Here is a 21,232-nt window from a genome sequence, read left to right on the forward strand (position 1 = left end):
ACATCGGTAAGGCTAGAGCTTCTTTAGTAAAAATAAAGTGACATTAATATCTGATATCTCACTTGGGTATCGGAGAGAAATATCGAGGCCCGACCTTGACAGTATTTCCTAATGGATTGTTTAGTTATTTTGCAGTGTAACTTCATCTATAGCATCGCCAAAATGACTATTCAGATCATTGAACCTAGTTTCAAAAGCTACATAGCATCATTGGTGGCATCTGAAACTACCATGAAACATAAGCAAGCAGCCTCACGTCCCATAACATAGTCACTCTTTAGCCCAATCAATTTAATCCAAACATTCACCCCGAATGTTATGGCATTACCAAACACCACTCCATCATTGCTAAGAACATCTCCACTAACAACAATGAACCTTCCTCCGATAAAAGTGTAGCCCGATAAAAGCCTATATAGATAATCACAAGCGGAAGCAATGACAACCAGAAAAATAAATTCAGCCATAGTAGAAATAGCAAGTAGCTCTAGCAAAAGAGAACCAAACACGTCCAAAAGGCCATCTAAGTCAACTCCTAGGGATAATGAGCTAATAATGCAAGTCTCCACACCCTTTTTACAAAAAACATTTAGCAACAATCACATCACCAACATAACATACTGTTCATCTATGCATAACAATGCCACCACCGTTCCTGTATGTACAGTACCATGCATTTTGGACGCAACAATCCCAGCAAGCATACATACCCCTAGGCCATTTTTGGAAGCCAACCAATACCACAAGTACGATGGCCACAACAAGCAATAAACAACAATACACTTACCAAAAGAAAAAAACACCAACCATTATTGCATCCTATGATCAGATAACTCACCTCTCATAAGAAGTATTCGGCAATACAAACTGTCAGTGGACACAAACTTACCCAAAATTTTATTTCTTGGTCGAATGATTACTTATGCTTCTAGACATCTGAAGCATCATGAGGCTAATTATTCAACTCATGACTACGAGTTGGGGCAGTAGTTTTTCCCTTTAATATTTGGTGACACTAACTTTATGAGGTCTGGTGTACCATTTACATGAATCATAAGAGTTTGACATATGTGATGGACTAGCCAAATCTGACTATGAGGCAGCATAAATGGCTTGATGTAGCGAACGACTTCGACTACGAGATTATTTGTCATGTGCTTAAGGCCAATGTGGTAGTCGATGCTCTAAGTCGCATGACGATAAGCATACTTATTCGAGATCTGTGATTAAGGATGACCATTGTGACTTCATGAGTGGAAATGATTAAGGGAGCGTTAGCTGAGACAAATAAGGAATAGAACCTAAAAAGTTATAGGCTATTTGGTCCAGTTTTAACGTTTGATATCGATATTCGAGGTTTATTGACTCTACATTACAGTGTTTCGGATCCTTATTTTGGTGAGCCTCGACAACCATTGATGGAGGAGGCTCATAAATCAAATTTTTTGATCAATCAAGGGATGATGGAGACGTACTAGGATTTGAGGCATGATTATTCGTAGCCCTACATGAAGCACGACGTGCCATGATATGTGGATAGATGTTTGACATGTAGAAAGGTCAAGGTTGAGCATTATATGCCTCACAACAAGTTACAACCATTGGATATTCCATTATGGAAATGGGAACAAAGCACCATGGACTTCATTATTAAGTTACCGATGACAACCCACGGGTTCAATACTGTTTGGCTCATCGTTGACAGATTGACCAACAGTGCTCTCTTTATTACTACCAGGAATATTCTTCAGTCGAGAAGTTGGCCAATATCTATATTTAGGAGCTAGTTTCTCTCCATGAGATTCCGATTTCTTTGGTTTCTGATAGAGATGATCGTTTTATTTCTATGTTTTGAAAGAGGTTCCAAGACGATCTGGGTACTCGATAACATTTCAGCACAACTTATCATCCGTAAATCGATCGTTAGGGTGAACAACCTATTCAGACATTAGAGGATATCTTAAAGGAATGAGTTCTTCATTTTTGGTGGCATTTGGGATTCATATCTTCCTTCAGCAGAGTTCTCCTACAACAACAGTTACAACTCTAGTATCGATATTCCCCCTTTTGAGTTGTGTTATGGAAGGAAATGTTGTACCCCGATTTGTTGGGGTGAGGTCGGTCAAAGAGTTATAAGGAGCACAGAGGTTGAACTCAAGACTACTAAGTTGATACAGTAGGTGCGCGGAAGACTGCAGACTATGCAGACTCGATAGAAAAGTTATGCAGATTTGCATCGATACAATCTTGAGTTTCAGGTTAGGGTCTTCGTGCTTCTAAAGGTGTCACCATGGAAGGGTGTCATCCGATTCCGAAAATAGAGTAAGTTGAGCCCAAAGTATAGTGGACCGTTCAAAGTGATTGCTCGAGTAATAATTGTTTAAACAGATATTAACAAATTGATATGTGAAACAGGTGTTCAATAAAAAGTTTTCCACAATCAGCTAATAAACCAATTGGATGAGATATACGTCAACCTTGTTAATTGCTAACAATAAAAAGAAAATAGAGAGAAAACTGTTATAATTTATTATAGAAAGAAAAATAACTAAAAGAAAATCTACCCTAATAAATGAAGATTCATTATGCCACATGTAAATCTCTCATAAATTTTAACACTTTTCATTTTATGGTATTTTTGAAATAAATAATATCCACATGTCAATTAGGGTTTTTTTTTAATTTTTAAAATTAAAAAGCAACCTAGTACAATAAGTTATATAAGTAAACTATCAAATGTAATAAATATTATACGAAATTGCAATTAATATATTACTTATTTTAAAATGTCATTCCTTATTTCAAAATTTTATTTTAAAAAATATTTATTATATATATATATATATATATATATATATATATATATATATATATATATATATATATATATATTAATCGATCCGTGTAATATACGGGTTTCACACCTACTATCTAATACAAAAGTAACAACAATCATTGTGAAATTTTGGGTTGTTAGTTAGCCAACATAAGGGAATCCTTTTATGAAATAAGAGAAATCGGTGAAAAAGCATATGCAATCACAGTTTCCTTTATTCATAGATATATTTTCTTCTGGTTTCTTCTACTCATAACTAATTATTGTATGTGTATGATTTACAGTTTCAAAATATAACATATGATAACTATCTTTATTTCTTTGCATAAAGTACAAAATAAATCTTCCAATAATATGAATGATTAATGACGAAAACATATATGATTTGAATTACCTCGGATTCCTTGTTAAGAGAGTAAGATCTAAACAAGGAGAGTCTTTCCACACATTTGAGTGTCTTTTAAGGATCTCCCCGGCTTTGTCCCTTTGATGTGAATGTCGACCATTTACTTGTAGCACCATACATAGTTTCTCAACTGTTCCAACCCTGACCATCTCTTGAAGCACCCCATCTGTCGCAGAAAATTTGGATATCATTGAAATAATCATCAAGGCTCTCTCATCAACCTTACGAGAAACCTTCCCCATTCTCTTTGTGATCATAGCTAATCCGGCTGCATGACCAAGAAGTTGAGCTCTCCCATCGGCTGAAGAACATAAATGAAACAACACTGCCATAATCAACTCGGTGGTTTCCTTGTTTGGCGACCCAAGCTCGAGCTCCACAAGCTCAAAAACAGCTCCTGCTTGAATCATCATCGAGCAGTTTCTTGGCCAGGTACAAGTGCTAAGCAACACATGTAAACCCTCCTTGATTCTTTCTTCAAGATTCTTAGTTTCTCGTTGTCTAAGAATAACTACAATCGTCTTGAAGAAATCCAGCTTCAATCTCTCAATAACATGCGAGTTTCCGTAGTTGAGGAGGTCTTTTAGTAAAACTAATGCGTGGAGTTTCATTGTTGTATCATTATAACTAGCATCAAACCCCAATACCCATGTTAAGGAATTTAGGATTCGATCGTATTCTTCAAGAACTGAGCGTGTTTCGTCTTCAGTAAATCCAACAAGATAAAGAACGTTAAGAGCTTCTTTTAGACCAACGGTTGTGCCATTCTGATAACAGGAAACAACGATGGTAACCATGGCTCTAACAACACCAACATCTTTGAAGCAAATTCTATTATTTTCACTTTCGGATGCAAGACTTTCGAAAGTTTTAAGTGATTCAAGTTGTAGCTCTTGTAGCTTGAGGTTCTTGATGAGGTTTATGGCGATTAACTTCAGCTGCAAAGAGGATTGCTTCGATGGTGCTGGAACAACTCGATCGGATGCACACCATGCTTCGATGAGGCGGCGGAGATTGTGGTTAGGAGTGAATTCTGAGGCGATGGGTAGCAGTTGATTGGTGACTGGACAACTCTTGTTTTTTCCATGGGACTGCCACCGTTGAATACTCTCTCTGTCGTAGGTGATGCCGGTGGCAACAATCACCGGATCTTTCATGATTTGCAGAGAAATTGGACAAATGAAATAGTGGGGGACTTCTCGGTCATCCATTATTTTAAAAGAATTGGAAGACAACAAATGAAACGAATGATTATTGGATTGCTATATGGATCTACATCTATATTAAATTGGGTAATGTATGGATATGGTAAGAGATTGCGGCTGTTTGTGCGTGTGGGTCTCTCCTTCAATTATTATTATGTTAGAAGTACCAATCAGAATTTTCAGCATCAAATACATACGGCGGGTTAATTGCGCCCGGCTTTTTTTTTTTTTTTTTTTTTTATTTTTTTTTTTTTAAGAAAAGATTGCAAGAATAATTATCTGTTACGTTGAAAATTGTACTTGTAGTCTCAAGTTTGCATTAGTACTAACCGTCCAACAGTTTCGTTTCGTTGCAAATTGGTACAATTTATTTTGAATTTTTTTAAAATACTAATTTTGCCCTTTGTATTTTTTTTATTATAGAAATAAAAAAATAGAAGCATTAAATACATCTCTCTCTCATACACACATTACTTCAATTGGGTTGCAAATTTACGGATCCAAATGGGATATTTTTAGTTACATCCGATAAATTACAAAAGCTTGGATGGACTTACAAACCACTTGAATAAACACTTGTTAATTTAGTAGTGAGGTACAAGCAAAGTGGTTTTCTGGGTGAAGAAACATTAAAGACTGCTCTTTTCATTTCCGTCCAGTCAAATCTACAAGGTCATCGGATACCACCCCTAGATATACTGTCAAATTGTTCGTCTTCTCTAGCAAACTCCAACAGCGAAAACCTAACCCTAAATGTTTCATGTGGCAACACATAGATCGAAGCTAGGGTTTGTAGCAACGACGAAAGCTTCGACAATCTTCTTCTTCGACGACAACTTCGTTCTTCAGTTAGGGTTTTCGTCTTCTAGATCTGGTGAAAATCAAGGGTGACGATGAGAAAATAGATGTTCAGACCTCGACGATGGTTAAGGGTGATAATCCTTCTTGTTCGGCGTCAATGTAAGATCTGAGAAAGGTGTGACGTAGATCTGCTTCTTTTTCGTTCAAGCTTCTTTTTGTTGTTAGATCTACTTCAAATTTGTTCATCAACAGGTTATGGTTTGGTTACGGTGTGTTTTCATCATATTTTCTATGTGTATGTGTTCATCTAATTGTGTGTGTGTGTGTTCATCTGATTTCATGTGTGTGTGTGTGTTCATCAAATTTCATGTATCTATGTGTGTATACATCTGATCTAATTTTTTGTGCGTTCCTCAGATCTGGCTTCATGTGTGTGTATTGATCAGATAGAAACGAACTCAAGAACAAACCCAAATTGTGTGTATGGTTTTTATTTTTGGTATGATTTTTGGGGGGAGATCAAGTGACATTAAAGTTTAAGTGGAGATAGAGGTGGCAGACTGTGGTGGTGGCGAACAGTGATCGAACAGTGTGACATGTTTGAAAACAAGTTTCAAATTTATATTCTAATTCTTCTACTCAACTAAACACAATAGGCAGTATACCTAGTCACGTAGTAGTAAAGTAGTGATGAATCTTTACTCCAATCTCTCTAAATCTATTTCTTCAATTGAAATCAGGGCTCAAAGGGTTTTCTTAGAGGTTTTTGTTGATTTTCATCAAAGATAACAACTCTCTCTTCATGCCTCCCAAATTTTGACCTAAAAAATCGATATGTATACTTTCAAAAAATCATCTTCCACTTCGTGGCCATATGATCGTAACACCATGGAAATCATATTACACATGTATTCTGCAAGTCTCGCCACCATCCAATCGAGAAGGTTCTCATATCCATACTGTGGATCAGGAAATGTCACGTCGTGGATTTGTAACACCTCGACTCTCAGGTATAAAAACTAAAGCTTATATTCACATTCTTAGACCTACTCGACGAGTTGGATTCCCCAACTCATCGTGTAGAAGCGGTTCAGGCTGCATGATTTAGGAGGTCTACTTAACGAGTTGGCGAACCCCAACTCGACGAGTAGTAGTTGGAAATGAAACCCTAATTTCCAGGGTTTTACACCCTATTTAAAGGGTCATTAGCCTCCCTCTTCCTCCCTTACCGCCCCTTTAAGCTCAAAAAACCCTAATCGCACCTAATCTCTATTTTTGTGTGTTAAGAAGCTTGGAAAGTGGATTTTGTGAAGAGAGCTTGAAGTCTAAGGAGCTTGGAGCAGGGAGAAGCTTGTGGGTCTGATTTCTACTTCATCTTAGCATTGTCTTAAAGGTAACAAGTCGATACCTTGACTTCTCTATAGCTAGATATCTTCATGTAAAGGTTTAGGGCTATTGCTAGTGTGTTGTGGAGTTATTTCTGTGTTGGGCATGAGCTTAAGTAATAACTTCTAATCTAGACTCCTCTAGCCCCTTATAGTCATAAAGTTCTAGTCTTTAGCAAGTTATGACCTTCTTCTTAGCTAAAACTTCTTCTTTGGCTTGGTTATGGCCTTTAAGACCATGCATGCACATAAAGTTTGCAACTTTACGTGGTAACTATGCCTTAGCAAGCTAGATCTACAATTTTGAGCTTTCGGATAGCTTTAAAATATCTGAATGAGAAATGGACTCAAGGGACTCGACGAGTTTCATGGTCAACTCGACGAGTCAGATGAAGATTGGTCGCTTTTGGTTTCTGCATGGACTCGGCGAGTCAGTAAGATGACTCGACGAGTTAGTTAGGGTGTTTCCGACATTTAGACTCCACATAGACTCAACGAGTTATTTGGAAACTCGGCGATTCAACTAGGTTTTTCACGATTTCTCGAGTTCTGAAGAACTCGACGAGTTAGTGGGCTACACTCGACGAGTTAGGTCAACATGGACCGCTGACCTTGAGCGTTAACTTTGACTTTCACCAAGGGTTGAGCAGTTTGACTTCTGGGGGTATTTTAGTAATTTGGAAATTTATAGAAGTGGATCATTGGTGGATGTAGGTGTTTGAGTTGGAACTATATTTGGGGGAACTTACTAAGCCTTAGGCTTACAGTTGTTGATTATGTTTCATGTGCTTCTGATGATCGCGGGAAAAAGAAGGTGTGATCGTGCACCTCCTTATGTTTTTATGATTTCATTCTGGGATACTCTAATATGAAATCATTTTGAAAACAAATTTGTAATAATTATTGGTTTTTGAATGATTTAAAAAGTTTTAATTTGGCATGATTTCTATGGGTGTTACAAGCTGGTATTAGAGCCTTGGTTTGAGTGAATTGGAGAAAACACTCGCGTGTCTCTAGTCTCAAACTAAGGACAAGATTTTAAAATGATTTTTCAAATGGTTTTCAAAATACTAAAGGAGTATCTAAGTGTACGATCAGCCGAAGCCAATAAGTAGACCCCAAAATACCTTACGGATTGTTTGATTTTGTGATATGTTAGAACAACATGCTAGTACTAGGTTAGGGATCTGCAGGAATTGCATGATATAATTGTCTGATTATATGATGCCTGATAGACTAGGGTTTTTCTTTATATGAAATTGACATCATTACTTTAGTTGCTTAGTGTATGCATCACGGCTGTACATAATTAAGATCTTATAGTCGGACAATGTTTGGTTTGACCTTATTTCCTGTTCTTGTTTGGTGAAGGGCTTAAGGTAGGATCACGTATTCAAAAGTCTATAGGGTCTAAAGTTATGTATGGCTAGCACACACGAGTGTTGTAGGGTTGGTGGAAGTTTCATAGGTGGGTTGTGTGGGGTTATTAGGCCAGTTATGAGATATTTAGCATTCCTGAAGGAGTGAGGATTGAGCGCTCGCCATGCTTATGTATATTGTTAGGGTGTTGTGATGATAGTTGAAACAAATATGTGTAGGTGTGGAAGGTAGTATGGGCCCATACTACTGAAAGCACAGGAGCCATACGCGTAGCAAGGAAGTCACAACCTCTAGGGCTTTGTAGGGAGTTGGTTCCTGGATTATTATATGGAATGTTTGATATCTTCTTGGTATATTTTCAGCATGGTGGTTACTAGAAAATTTGTGACTGGATCCGGATCAAGATCAGGAGATGGCAATCAAGAGGGATCAGCAGTGCCCAATGTCATTGGTCAGATGCGGTCGGATGAGCTGGACGCCACAATTCGAGAGATCCTGCATGATGAGGTTGCTACTCTGTTCTGGGCACAGTTATCGGAGATATGTGGGTCTATTAAGACCACCATGGTTGAGTATTTTGACGAGCACTATCCATCCATTTTTGAGACGGCTGCCGCAACAGCTACAACAACAGTAACTGTGGCAGGAGGAGGAGCAGTCGGGCTTTTCAGTACTGGGACTTCAATAACACGAATCCCCCAACTTTTGATGGGGTATAGGACCCGATTGTAGCCATGAGGTCGTTGTACGACGTGGAGGGACATTTTTTTACATCCTCATGTCCTGCTGACCAGAAGGTCAGATGTGCCCTGAACTTGCTGAGGTCCAAGGAAAAGGTCTGGTGGAGGTTGATGACAGGGCCTACACGGATGATAAGAGAGTTTCGGTTACTTGGGAGAAGTTTAGTGATATGTTCCTTGCTAGATACATTCCATGGATTGAGCACGAGCGACTGGCATAGGAGTTTCTGGATTTGAGGCAGGGTGTGGAGACGATGACGGAGATCACCCGTATGTTCACTGAGAGGGTGATGTTTTGCCTAGAGTTTGTTTCTGAGTAGGATCAGATGACACATTATCTGAGCATGCTCAAGACTGACATTCGTCAGTTTGTTGCTATCCAGCGTTGTGATACACTACTAGAGTTACAGGAGGCCGCTAGGCGGTGTGAGCTTGAAATCGAGTTACAGTTACAGGAGGAGAGGCAAGCCCCAGCACAGTCGCAGTCGGTGCCAAAGCGGTCTAAGACTGTTGATTCTAGGTCGGGAGGCCAGCAGGGCCGCACTTGTGGCAAGTGCTGGAAGGCTCACTCTGGGGTTTGCAGATCTGGTAAAGCATGCCGCAAATGTGGAAAGGAGGGGCACCTTGAGAGGGATTTTCGCCAGTTAGCCCCAGTTCAGGATATGATGATTTGCTACCACTGCCATCAGGTTGGTCACGTGAAGACCAACTGTCCACAGCTTGTTGCCAGGCCGGCGTAGGGTCCAGCACCAGCTACATTAAAATTACTGATGGGGGTCAGGGTAGATTAGATCCTCCGAAGGCTCAAGGACGCGCCTTCTAACTTACAGTTGAAGAGGCCAGGACAGCACCGGATGTGGTTACTGGTATGTTTCTATCCCTTATCTTATTAATTATATTTTTTTATGCTTATATGTGTTGTACCATGTTAGGTACATTCTTAGTGAACTCCTTACCTGCTTTGGTATTATTTGACTTGGGGGCGAATCAGTCGTTTATCTCTCACTCATTCACTAGGGAGTTCGGTTTTCTAGTAGGAGAGCAAGAGGGTCCGTTGCGGGTCTCTACTGCCAAGGAACATGGTGAGGGCACCAAATTCGGATTAGGGTTTTTTTTCAGATACCAGGGCTCTGCAGTACATTCAGCATGGGTGTACGAGTTATCCAGTGTATGTGGTGGATATGCGGGTTAGGGATCAGCTCTCGGTTTCAGAGGTTCCAGTGGTCAGGGAGTTCGCTGATGTGTTTCCGGAGGAGTTACCCGGAGTGCCTCCTGAGAGGCAGGTCGGGTTTAGGATCGACCTAGTTCTATGTGTGACCGCTATCGTCAAGGTGGCATATTTATTGACACCACCAGAGATGCATGAGTTGTCAGCACAGCTACAGGAACTGTTGGGAAAGTAGTTCATTCGTCCGAGCAATTCTCCGTGGGGAATGCCGATTTTCTTCGTCAGGAAGAAGGATGGTTCACACCGGATGTGCATTGACTACCGGGAGCTAAACAAGTTGACGGTGAAGAACCGTTATCCACTCCGGAGGATAGATGCTCTTTTCGATCAGATGCATGGGGCATATTGGTTCTCGAAGATAGACCTGAGGTCCGGGTACCATCGGGTCAGGTTAGGGAGGATGAAGTGGAGAAGACTGCATTCCGAACTCGTTATGGACATTATGAGTTCATGCTGATGCCGTTTGGGCTCACAAACATGTTGACAGTGTTCATGGACGTGATGAATTGGGTCTGTAGACCGATGCTCGATCGCTCGGTCATCGTGTTCATAGATGATATCTTGGTGTACTTCAAGACCCGAGAGCAGCATGAGGAGCGTCTTCGGGAGCTATTGGGAGTTTTGAAGAAAGAACGGCTATATTCCAAGTTCTCAGAGTGCGAGTTTTGGTTACGAGAGGTTCAGTTCCTTGGACATCTCATTAACCAGGAGAGGATTTTGGTCGATCCGGCCAAAATCGAGGCAGTTATGCAGTGGGAGGTTCCGAATCTTCCTCAGATATCAGGAGCTTCTTGGGATTGGCAGGGTTACTACCGGATATTCATACAGGATTTCTCCAAGATTGTAGTACCCCTCACTCATCTGACAAGTAATGGGATAGATTTTTGGTTGGGCCCTAAGCAGCAGATGGCATTTGAGACCCTCAGATAGCGACTATGAGAGGCTCTAATTTTGACTCTCTCGGAAGGAGTTGAGGATTTTTTAGTTTTCTCTGATGCATCCATCACGAGACCGGGAGCGATCCTCATGTAAAGAGGATGGGTGATAGCCTATGCACCGCGGCAGATAAAGGCGCACGAGACGAGATATGCTACTCATGATCTGGAGTTGGGAGCGGTGGTATTCTCTCTCAAGATTTGGAGACATTACCTCTATGGGGTCCACTGTAACATATACACAGATCACAAGAGTCTGAGACACATCATGGATCAACCGAACTTGAACATGAGGTAGCACAAGTGGCTGGACGTAGTCAAGGATTATGACGTGGGATCCTTTACTATCCGGGTAAAGTGAACGTGGTTGCAGATGCTCTAAGCCTCAAGTATGTTGGATCTTCTACTCCAGCAACATATATGAGGATATCAGTGGATTCCCCACTTGTGATCTTGATTAGGGAAGCTTATGCTAAGGGTATACGACAGGAGAATTGGAAGCTTGAGAGGATTAGGGGTGAGAACACTCGGTTTATGCAGGATAGTCGAGGATTATGACCCGTTACAGGCGGGTCCGGGTTTCGATGTCTGGTGGAGTCAAGCATATTGTTATGGAGGAGGTGTTGGGTTTTGAGCTTTCTAACACTTCCTAAGTGTACATGCAACCCTAATAAACCTTGGATCTATGTTTGTCTAAATACATGCAAAATTTGTTTTCCAAGGTTTATAACTTATCTAGCATGGCATGGGGAACTTTTAAACATAAAAGGAACTAGATGAATTACATACCTTTTGATGAGTGTTGATTCCTTGGAGTTTGAGAGCCAAGCACCAATAATGTGAATGCCTCAAATGGAAATCACAAATCACCACAAACTTGGAAAACTTTATGAGAGAGTATACACACTCTTAGAAATTGGCCACACCTTACACACACTCTTAGGGTGCTATTTCATGCAACATAAGCTTGTTTATATAGTGTGCATGGTTAGGGTGAAACTCTAATAATCCATGTCTTTTCCTTTCCAAGGATCCATGGGTTAAAAGCTCCATAGATCATCCATGGACTTCCATATAAGCTTAGCCCATTAACAAATGAGTATTAGCCCACACCATATAAATGTAATAGGCCATGATTTAATTAATCTTCCTTTTAATCACTAAATTAATTCATAATTAATTGAAGATTAAAACTAATTAAATAACATGACTTTATATTAATATATTATAACTTATAATATATTAATAAATCGTAACTATACAATTCTCATAAAATTATCCATAAATAGTTTGGGTGAAGTGCACCCCAAATGGACCATGCTGGGTCGGGTCAAGTATATACCTAATAAGTTATGGACTTAGACACCTTATCCAACAGGAGGCTCATAAGTCTCACTTCTATATTCACCTGCGGGCCAGTAAGATGTACCTGGATTTGCGATTAAGTTACTGGTGGCCATGAATGAAGAGGGAGATTGTATGGTATGTGGAAAGGTGCTTGACTTGCTGGATGGTCAAGGCCAAGCATCAGAGGTCGCACAGTCAGCTGCAGCCTCTAGAGATTCCCATGTGGAAATGGAAGTAAATCACGATGGATTTTATCACCAAGCTATCAAAGACGGCTAGGGGCTTTGACACTATTTGGGTAATCGTGGATCGATTGACCAAGAGTGCCCATTTTTTAGTGATACGGGAGAGTTCACTGGCCGAGAAGCTGGCCGACTTGTATATCCACAAGATCGTTTTTCACCATGGGGTACCGGTCCCTATTGTCACTTCAGGAAGAGGGGAAAATTGGGTCCTCGATACATTAGGCCATTCAAGGTTATTGTCAGCGTTGGCAAGGTGGCATATAAATTGGACCTCCCGGAGGAGCTCAGTCAGATTCATAGCACTTTTCACGTTTCGCAATTGTGAAAGTGCATACCGGATGAGGAGGCAATTGTGTCGTTAGATGACATTTAGCTCAATGAGCTCCTGAATTACGTGGAAAGGATAGTGGCCGTTCTGGAGAGGAAAATGAAGGTTCTACGGAACAAGGAAGTACCTTTGGTAAACGTACAATGGGAGCACCGGAGGGGATCCAAGTGGACTTGGGAGCTAGAGGCAAAGATGCGGGAGCATTACCCCGAGTTATTTACCATAGTAGACTTCGAGGACGAAGTCTAGTTCAAGTACGGGAGAATTATAACACCCCAACTCTCAGGTATAAAAATTGAAGCTTAGATTCACATTCTTAGACCTACTCGACGAGTTGGATGCCCCAACTCGTCATGTTGAATCGGCTCGGGCTGCATGATTTAGGAGGTCTACTCAACGACTTGGCGAACCCCAACTCGACGAGTAGGAGATGGAAAATGAAACCCTAATTTCCAGGGTTTTACACCCTATTTAAAGGGTCGTTAGCCTCCCTCTACCTCCCTTACCGTCTCCCTTGAGCTCAGAAAACCCTAATCGCACCTACTCTCCATTTTTGTGTGTTAAGAAGCTTGGAAAGTGGATTTTGTGAAGAGAGCTTGAAGTCTAAGGATGTTTGAGCAAGGAGAAGCTTATGGATCTGATTTCTACTTCATCTTAGCATTGTCTTGAAGGTAACAAGTCGTTATCTTCACTTCTCTCTAGCTAGATCTATTCATGCAAAGGTTTAGGGCTATTTCTAGTGTGTTGTGGAGTTATTTTTGCGTTGGGCATAATCTCAAGTTGTAACTTCAGACCTGAACTCCTTTAGCCCCTTATAATCATAAAGTTCTAGTCCTTAGCAAGTTATGGCCTTCTCCTTACCTAAAACTTCTCCTTTAACTTGGTTTTGACCTTTAAGACCTTGCATGCATGTAAAGTTTGAAACTTTACGTGGTAGCTATGCCTTAGGAAGCTAGATCTACATTTTGGAGCTTTAGAATAGCTTTAAAATGTCTGAATCAGAAATAGACTGAAGGGAATCGACGAGTTGCATGGTCAACTCGACGAGTAATATGAATATTGGCTATTTTTGGTTCCTGCATGGACTCAGCGAGTCAGTGAGATGACTTAATGAGTTACTTAGGGTTTTCCCAACATTTGGACACCGCATGGACTCGATGAGTTGTCTGGAAACTCAGCGAGTCAACTAGGGTTTTCACGATTTCTCGAGTTATGGAAGAACTCGACGAGTCAGTGGGCTACAATCGACGAGTTAGGTCAACATGGACTATTTACCTTGACCGTTGACTTTGACTTTAACCAAGGGTTCACCGGTTTGACTTCTGGGGGTATTTTAGTAATTTGGAAATTTATGGAAGTGGATTCGTGGTGGATATAAGTGTTTGAGTTGGAGCTGTATTTTGGGGAACTCACTAATTTTTAGGCTTACAGTTGTTGATTATGTTTTAGGTAGTTCTGATGATCGCGGGAAGGCGAAAGCGTGATTGTGCACCTCCTTATGTTTTTATGATTTATTCTAGGATAGTCTGACATGAAATCATTTTGAAAACAAAATTCTAATAATAATTGGTTTTTGAATGATTTAAAAAGTTTTAATTTGGCATGATTTTTATGGGTGTTACAAGATTCTTCTTTTATGTAAGATTCTTTTTTCCTTCTTCTTTATGCAAGCTCCCTCTTCCAATTTTCCAACATTGTTTAGTTTTGGTCTCTTTTCCTGAGAATGCCCTTCTTTGGCTACAGAACAGAATTTATACTTTATAAGTACCAAATATCTTTTTATTTAACCAAATTAAAGCTAAGATGTGTTGAAATAAGGCATAAATATATGTATAAATATAACAATGTCAAAATACCTCACATCTGTCTTTTGATTGTCCCCACACAAAACTTTATTTCAATACATCACATCAAAACATTCCCCACATCACATAAAACAATCTAATTTGAACTAACCAATTATGCATTGCCTCAATGCATGTATATATGTCTAATTTTACCCAAGTACTTCCTAAATCCTAAATACTTACTTTCCTCACAAACATTCCCCCCTCATTTTAAACAACATTCAACTTTTTATTACTTATTCATTTCAAAATTTATTGTAAAGCTTCCAAGCAAAATGACTTAAAAGAATATACTATATAATATAATTGTCCTAAAAATATAACTAAACTTTATTGCAACTTTATATATTTGGAACTTTTCTCTTTTTCACAATTTTTCAGCTTTTCTATCTTTTCCCAATGCTTCAAATTTCAACTTTCACATATAAACAAGCTAACAATAATTTCCAACTTTATTTATACTATACTATAGTTCGTGAATTTTTAAGAAATTCATTGGAGTATTCAGAATTTCATAGGTCGCTAATGGAACCTATGATTTTCGATGAAACCATGTAGTTATTTTTTTCCCATCCATCCAAGTTTTTACATATAGGTTGATAGATATAAATATCCATGGGGGGAATACTCATCAAGTCTCAACGGCCACTAATTGATCTCACTCCTAAACTGTTAATTATTTATTATATATAGCTAGACTCAACATGTACAAATTAAACATATAATACTTGGAAACTGACTCGGCCTATTTTAAATCAGGACCCAAGAGATAAATCATCACAGATAGGCTTTTATTAGGGTATAAACATATATCAATTCTGAAACATATTATGCTCTTCAAACTGCACAATGTCGCATTTGTGTCTCTTGATTTTCACTAAGACTATGAGGCCACAAATACATTATAACAAATTGACTCAACTAAATCTTAGAGTTTTCATTAAATCATCTCGCACAACACCACCAAACTCCTCTTAACGCAATAATATCAAATTTTAAAAAGGTACCACATTTATTTTTAATTAGACTATTTTTGCAAGTCTATCTAATATAATTTATAATTTTTAAATCAAAAATTTTTCAATAATAGAAGTTTTAATGTTTGAAATTCTTTTTTTGACCTCCTACCTCACAATCATTTCATACAACTCCCTCATTGTATGCATAAACCCAATAAAACAATAAAAAGCAATAAAATGAAGAAAAATGAATAGACTCCCCTAGGTCTTAGTCGTGAGATCGAATTGATTGTTGTGGGAAAAGGCATTGACATCTCCAAATTTAAGGTGAGAAATGGACTTTACTACTTTTGAATGTGCCAGAAGACGAATCAAGAACACCGGCTTCTGAAAGGTAGTGCAAAAGCTTGCAAAATTATCCAATGAACAATGAATATGACGTGGGAAAGTGTTAACGATGTCATGGCATCGAATCTGAAAAATGACATATCACGATTAGTGCAGATGCCATGACGTAGGAAAGTGTCGACCACGCCATGGGAAAGAAGAATGTCTTTTGAAATCGCAATAAAGTAGACCTCCATGACATGGCAATAGAACATCCATGTTGTGTGAATCAAGCATCTCAGAACTAAAATTCTAAAAGTGATCTTATGTACGTGAATAGGTGATGCTCCAATGTATAAACATCACAAGGCTAAAAATAAGCTTTATTAATCCATCATAAAATTAAAAATCTCTCACAAACTCGACGTGCACCCCACACTTACCAAAAGTTGTGGCTCTCGATTATAGTCTTCAAACATTATGTCACGACTTTTTTTTCTATCAAATATTAATCCTATTTCTTATGCAAACAAAAATAAACCAAATTCCTAGAGTAAAACAAGAAAACTAACATTATCATTCGGTTACAAATTCAAAACAAAACACAACCAAAAACATATCAAAAATAAAAGCATGTTCTTGAGGAAATCACACCAAACAAAAAAACTAAAAATAAAAGGATAATTGTCACACATCATCATCCTTATCACGTGCTCCGCTCGTGCAAGATGCAACATCACCGACCGCCCACGATTATTCCCAAGTTCCAATGTACGAGAATTGTTGTGGCATATTAACCGGCCTCTTGATCTTCAAATCTGAAAACAATAAATCCATAGGATTTACAAGTTGATTCACTACTCCAAATTGCAATGTATGTGGATTAGGAAATGTCACATCGTGGAGTCCTCTTTTATACACAATTCTTCTTTTCTTCTTCTTGATACAAGCTCTATCTTCCAAGTTTCCAACATTGTTCAGTTTTGGTCTCTATTCTTGATAATGTGCTTATTTGGCTACAAAATAAAATTTATACTTTATAAGCATCAAATATTTTTGTATTTAACAAAAAATAAAGCTAAAATATATTGAACTAAGGCATAAATATATGTATAAATATAGTAATATCATAATGGTGGTGGGCGGAACATTTTCTTTAGTGTTCTTTAGTCGATTAATATGTTCTTGGGTATTCTTCAATCTATTAATATATATTTAGCAAGCAAATAAAATGAATTATTAGATTATTCAAATGTAAGAGGATTCACAAGAAAAAATTCCTAAAAAAAACATCTTCATAATTCATTTTATGTAAATTAAGAAAAAAAATCACTTATACGATAACTTTTGTGAATATCAATAAAATCATCGTGATGTTTTTTTAGGATTTTTTTTGTGAATCATGTTTGTCTTTTTTTGTGAATCATGTTTTTTTTGCTTTTTTTTTGTGTGTGTATATATATATATATATATATATATATATATATATATATATATATATAGAGAGAGAGAGAGAGAGATAGATAGATAGATAGATAGAGAGAGAGAGAGATAGGGTCAATTATTCTAACTAATTACTGTGTGGATGTGTGGATAATGTTATTCTATGAAAATTACTAAGAAAATAAGTTGTTTAGCGATGCGATTATGTTCAATCTTACAAAAATATCGTTATTTTCATGCATTCTCGCTAATTATTATTTATTTCTGTTCTCACACATCATTTTTCACTCTTTTTCATTCTGACATAATACGACTCAATAAACATTCTTACAACATTCTGACAGAAATGAGAATAATAATAATAAGTGTATAATAACCTGAGAACTAAAAATGAACCATCAGATTAAAAAATTAAGGGCTAAGATCTTTTATGGCACTTTTGTAAATAAATGGAAAAAACACACGGGATGGTTTCTTAATAAAATAACATAATGGCATTTTAGGGATTTAGAAATTAGCCCCCAAATAAACATATCAGATTCCTGATTAGTCTCTTTCTATCGCTCGTTCCCTTCTCCTGATTCCTCCATCGATATCCTCCCTAAATCCATTGAGCACCTTCCTCCACCCTTCGCGTCATTGACCAAAACACGGGATCTTGTCCAGGTACGCCCAAAATACCTCTTGGTATGCCTAACCTACCACTTCTGGACACCCTCCTTCTTATTAAGTGCTTATTCCTTAAGTCCTTCCCATTTAACCTTAGATCTAGACTCAAAACATTAACTTAAGTCATAAAGTTTCCACCTTTATGACATTCCATGGCTAAAAAAGGTCCAAAAGCTAAAACCCTAACTTATAAATCCATTAAGACATCATAAATATTGCGTGGAAGGCATATAAGGACCAAGATCACATTTTTAAGGTTCCTAACACCTAAAAGCGTCTGAAACAATAGCTCCTCTGGTTTGAGTAGCCCATACTAATGAACACCAACCAAATGGGAGCAAAAGGAACACAAAATCAAGGCTAATAATATCTAAGAAAATAACCCATCAAGATCTGAACTTTATACCTCCAAAGGATGCTTAAGGGTGAGATACTACTAGATCTAAATGATCTTGAGCTTCTAAGGTGAATTCACTTCTCTCTTCCTCCTTCAAGAACACCAAAGATGCACATTAAGCCTCAAAGATGCTCACAAAATGGATTAGGGTTTGTAAGGGATGAAGTAGATAATGAAGGTTGAATATGGAAAAGGTCTTGGGAGTTAATGATGTTTAATAGGGCTCAAACCCTAAAAATTAGAGTTTGAACATCAGCCACGTACGCCTGACGTACTTGTAATTACGCCTAGCATACTGACTTGAGGCGCATTTCTCATTATTGAACCATGGGGCCAATTTTTCAACAAAATTCCATATTAAGGGTATAAATGGAAAATACCTAGAAATCGATGTGTTATAGGACAGGCCTTGTAGGGCTATTTCTGATAATCAAGGACTAGAAGGGTATTTACGTCTTTTCTGCATTTTTGGATGGGAACTTAAGTTTGTTACATATTTTGTAGGTTTATCCTTCTTAGAGATGGTTTGAGTAGCAAGATGGTGTCCGTGCTCTACAAAAAGACAGTAAAGAAATTGCACGCCCGAGTTTTACAACATTTATCTCGACATGCCAAAAGTATTTTAAATTTACTAAAATATGAGCCTCAACTGGAGCTTCAATGAGTCATTCCTACAGTTAAATCCTAACATCTTGCTCTTTGATAAAACAATTACGAAATAAGATAGAAAAGGTGACTCGTCGAGCTCTAGAGGAATTTCAAACAGTTTTAGAGGAGCAAAGCAGGCTCATTTACAGAATAAGATAAAAATTATTTTGAGCACATTTATTATTCATTTGGATTTGCTAATTTCCCATATTTCTTTCTTTCATTGTAGGTTTACTCTTGATATTAACCTTGATGCTCGAAAAATTAGAGTTCTTATAAGATTAAGTGCCTCATCAGAGTATAACATTCATTTTCTTTTGGAATTTGGTCATCTTACATTGCAAAAACTGGTATACTTTAATTACGCTTTGGGATATTTATGTTCCCTTAATGTGATTTAAAGCTAAACATACATTTTGTTGCAGGAGGGCCAACTTGATGATAAAGTATAATGAGACAGCTATTGCACTTTGTGCTTTTATTTTGGCAATAAAAGTTGAGTGGCTCAACTCCATCAATGCAAACTTAATGGAAATAACTAATAACTAATAACATGGTTATATATGTTTCTCTAACTTAGGATTCTAAGTTGCTTACATATTATTTGTGCACATTATAGCCCTGTAACATGTTAATCTTTAATTAAGCATCTAAGTTATTGATATTAAATATTCATATGTGAGTATTGTTTTATGAAGCATGTATCAGATGTGGTTGCAGTTGCTTGTCATGCAGCAGTTGAAGTTGGTATTCGTTTAGTTTGTGTAACAAATTTTAGGTATCTATGATTGCACGCCACTTTTTACTCCATTTGGTTAATAAAAGATTACTCACTTTACTGATTTAATATGTGTTAAAGGACTTAGTTAATGGAGAAATGTATCATGTTATATCTACGAGGATATTCAGTCCCTTGTTTGTGACAATGGAACTAGAATGGTGATATGTTGACAATCGCCTTTCAAGGAGCCACAATCTAACAATTGATAGTTTTAGACATAAATAAGATAGAATTAGGATTAGATCATCCTGATACTATGGAAAGTTATGGGGATATTATTATATTCTACTATCACCTTTAACATACAGAGTTGGCTCTCAGGCATATCTTATTTTCATATTTCTATCCCTTTTATTCAACTTGATTTTCTTACTTACTACAATATCAGGTATGTGGTGATTCAAATGTAAATCAAAAGTAAATCACATATTAATCACATGTAGTTCACATGTGAATCAGAGATGAATTACATGTAAACCACAAGTAATTCACATATGAAACGTGTAATTCACATATAAATAACAAGTGAGTCATATATAAATTACATGTGATTCACATGTAAATCACAAGTGAATCGCATATGAATCACAGGTAAATCAAAAGTGCAGTACATATGAATTACATGTGATTAATATGTAAATCACAAGTGAATCACATATGAATGACGTCTAGATTCACACATACATTTTGTGTGAGCGTTCTTCGATAACTATTTTTTTAAAATTTTCTTGTGAATTTCACATTTGTATTATAAAAGATACAATCACATGTGAATATCACATTATATTTATATAATCACATGTGAATCTTACATAATATATTTATAAGCATTTTTGTGAATGTTCTTGTATTAATCATTTTTTTAATATTTCCTTGTAGATTTAGAAGAATTTTTGAAAATGTGAAAATTGATAAATTGAAGAAAATATGTAAATCTTGACACGAATAAACGATAATACTTTGAATCTTTGTCGCATTTTTTGTTTTTTATATTTTATTTATCGAATAAAAAACTACTACTATTATGTTTATAGATAATAAAATTAATGTTTTTTTTTTAATTTACTTACGAACATTATAGTATATGAAATATGCATATATACATTTGAAAAAATATGCATATATAAACCAGAAACGTTAATATTTTTTTTTAAAAAAAATTATAGTTTTTTTCTTTTAAATATTTCATTTTTTGTCTAATTACTGCTTACAAAAAATTACAGCTTTTTAGAAAAATTGCAGTTAAAAAAAAAAAAGATTTCAATTAAAAAAAAAAAAAAAAAAAAACATGTGTTCTAAAAAATCCGCATTTTGTTAAAAAATGA

General features: G+C 37.2%; 1 pseudogene; it reads right to left on the reverse strand.

Moving 5' to 3' along the window:
• Positions 1 to 3,130: 3,130 nt before the first annotated feature.
• On the reverse strand, positions 3,131 to 4,573 carry LOC145012812 (E3 ubiquitin-protein ligase PUB24 pseudogene; annotated as a pseudogene).
• Between the last annotated feature and the right edge of the window lie 16,659 nt (positions 4,574 to 21,232).

This window comes from Lactuca saligna, chromosome 8 (assembly GCF_052625555.1).
Source record: "Lactuca saligna cultivar CGN05327 chromosome 8, ASM5262555v1, whole genome shotgun sequence".
Lineage (NCBI taxonomy): Eukaryota > Viridiplantae > Streptophyta > Magnoliopsida > Asterales > Asteraceae > Lactuca > Lactuca saligna.